Here is a 3,050-nt window from a genome sequence, read left to right as displayed (position 1 = left end):
CGGCACGTGGGATCTTCCCGGACCGGGGCACGAACCCGTGTCCCCTGCATCGGCAGGCGGACTCTCAACCACTGCGCCGCCAGGGAAGCCCCACTTTACAGTTTTAAAAAAATGTTTTCACATACTTATCTCAATTGGTTCAATCATTAACCTTGCTCAGCTAATCAGTGGTGAATTTAAAACAATGGGATTATGTTGAGATAGTTCATGACAAGTCCATGTATAACATGAAGTATAATCATTCTTCATTCATTCTGAGAATAGACTAAGAAAAGTATAGTTATATTGGGCAGAATTAGGTTACCTAAACCCCAGACATGAGGACGATTTGGAGTCTCCATTCCTGATATAAGACAGGTTAACAATAGCTACCATTTGGGGGGCACTTATTATGTGCCAGGTACTGTCCTAAGCACTTGAAATATGTGATCGCATTTAATGCTTACAGTAACTCTGTGAGTTAGGCGCCATCACAATGCCCATTTTTCAAAGGAGGAAACCGAAGCCGGGAGGGGTTACTCAAATTACAACTACTAAGTGGCAAAGCCAAGATTCCTCTCCTTCTATTTAAGTGAAAAGACAGACCAGGCGCCTCTGGATATTTCTCTGGATACTATTTTTGTACCCATAAGTACTCGATAAATACTTATTAGATTATTTTATGAATAAATACAGGTTTAAATAACCTGTCCTTCACAGCTATCCTGTAAAGTAGGTAAATCATTTCTATTTTACAGTTGATAAAATTCCAGAGAGATTAATGGCACATAACTAGGTAGCAGTAGAATCTGGGCTGGTACCAAGATTCCTGAAAGCCACTGCTGAAGTTCCCAGGGTAAGTTGGAAAGTTTATGAAAGATGGCAGCTAAAGCTTAGTAAAGTCAGGGTGGCTGCAGAAGGCAATGGTTAAATAGAGAACAGAGGGTCAAAACCAAACTGTTTGAATAAGAGAAAAATATGGAGTACATCAGAGAACAGGTAGCTCTTACCTCCACTCTACTGCTTATTTTACTTTTCAAAGAGTTTGTTACTATTCTTGGCAGGTAATAAGGTTTAATGGATATATTCTGAATGAATAGACCAATCAAATCTCATCATGTCTAAACATTACTGATATCTAAACACAGAGCTCATGTTTCTAATCCAGCTGGCAGGAAAATATAGGCAATTTAAAGGAAACTATGTAAAAGTGGTTTAAAAACTCTATTATGGTCAGAATACATAAATATTGAGGATTAAAATGACGATTAGGCTTGGCAAGTTTTAATATGGTACAACTGAGTTGAAGAAGCAGGCAAAACTATTTTTGCAAAAGATGAATTTTTCTTTTTTTTTTCTTTTAAATTTCCTGATTATTAAGTTTCCTGTATTTTATACGTATGTATGATTAACACAGCACAGAGGCCATCTCTCTCCCGGGGTCATTCAAGTGGTGAGGATTAAATGAGTCAATATTTCTAAAGCTCTCAGAATACTGCCTAGCACACAGTAACTGCTACGCAGGTGTTCAATAAAATAAGTAATTCCAGGTCTCACACAAGCTGAATCGTGATCGTTAGTCTTCGTTCGTAAAGCCGAGAAAAAAAAATTCTGGTTCTGCTGCTTGTTCGTCAGGGCTTTACCTAATATAATTGAAGCGAATGGTGCTTGTATAATGGAGACGAGTGTTTCTCACTAACTATATGAACTCTCACTAGATTCTCTTTATTTTTACCCCATTGCTTTTGTTTATTCACTTCCCTTTGGTCTAGTGCATCCAAATGGATGATCTGAAAAAGAAATCTGCCCCTCCAGACAGAGACCAACAAAGTCGAGGGATTTAAGAAATGAGCGAGGATCACAGAAGTCAGAGCATACGAATTGGGAACGAAAAAACGTGGAAACCACTTGTTTCTTCTTCCCATGAATACTGGCCCAAACTTCTCCAGAAAGATGATGCTCCAGTATCTCCAAACGATTGGTCCTTTTCAAAATCGGGCGCCAGGGTTCCCGGGCCAATGCAGTCAAAACAGGCTCCGGGCTCCCTGGAAACGCTCCGCCCCTTTGGAGGAAGTTTGCCGGGCGGGGCTCCCACGCATGCTCCGTGCCCGCGGGCCCATTGGCGCGGCCGCCGGGCGCGTGCGCAGGACCCGATGGGTCCCCGGACGCGGAAGACCTGGTCGCGCGGAGGTTCCCGCTTCTGAGGCGTGAGAGGCGGCAGGTTGTAGAATTTGGTCTTGGCCCCGAGGGGTTCCCCCGGGCCATTAGAACCCAAGACAGGAAAAGGAGGCAGCGCGGCGGCCGCCGGTCGAACCCCCCACCTGTCCTCCAGGCAGGGAGGGGGGGCGAGGAGAGGAGAAGCACCGATCGCAGGGCTGAGGAGCCTCCGGACCGGGTCCCGGAGCATGGGGGACTGGACCGGGTCCCCGAGCATGGGGAGCTGGAGTCTCCGAAGCTGCCCGGCCGGGCCCTGCCCGACTGTCAGCTCCTCGGTGCCAGTGCTGCCCGGGCAGCTGGGGTGTCTGTAGCCCGGCCCCGCTTGAGGTCGTTGGCCAAAAGATAGCAGCATGAGTTCCGCCGCTGCCTAGTTTCCTCCCCGTCCTTCTCTTCTCCCTCCTTTCTCTCTCCTCTTCCCCATACTTGGTCCTTCTTCTTTCACTCCCCCCGCTCCTCTTTTCCCGCCACCCTACCCTCCTCCTTTCCCCTTGTCTTCATCTTTTCCCCCTTCTGTCCTCCTCCTTTTACCCTCTTGGTCTTCCTGCTTTTCCATCTATCCTTTCCCCTCCCTCTTGCTCTTTTACCTCCTCCTTCCATCTCTCTCCTTCCTCGTTCCTCTTCCTTTATCCTGTCACCCTCCACCACGACCTCTCCATCCTCCTCCCTTCCTCGTCCTCCTCCTCCTTCCCTCCTCCTCCCCTCCTGCTTTTCTCCGCCCCCGCCCCCAAGCCTCCGCCCCTTAGCCCCCGCCCCCAGCTGCCAGTCCCCAGCAGCTCAGTCCTGCAGTGAGAGAGTCCTGGGAGTCCATAGCTAAGCACCAGGAGCTGAGCGCTGTCCGCCGTGCCTGCCTTCAA

Source organism: Physeter macrocephalus, chromosome 21, assembly GCF_002837175.3.
Source record: "Physeter macrocephalus isolate SW-GA chromosome 21, ASM283717v5, whole genome shotgun sequence".
In the NCBI taxonomy this organism is placed as follows: domain Eukaryota; kingdom Metazoa; phylum Chordata; class Mammalia; order Artiodactyla; family Physeteridae; genus Physeter; species Physeter macrocephalus.
This window is presented reverse-complemented; position numbering follows the sequence as displayed.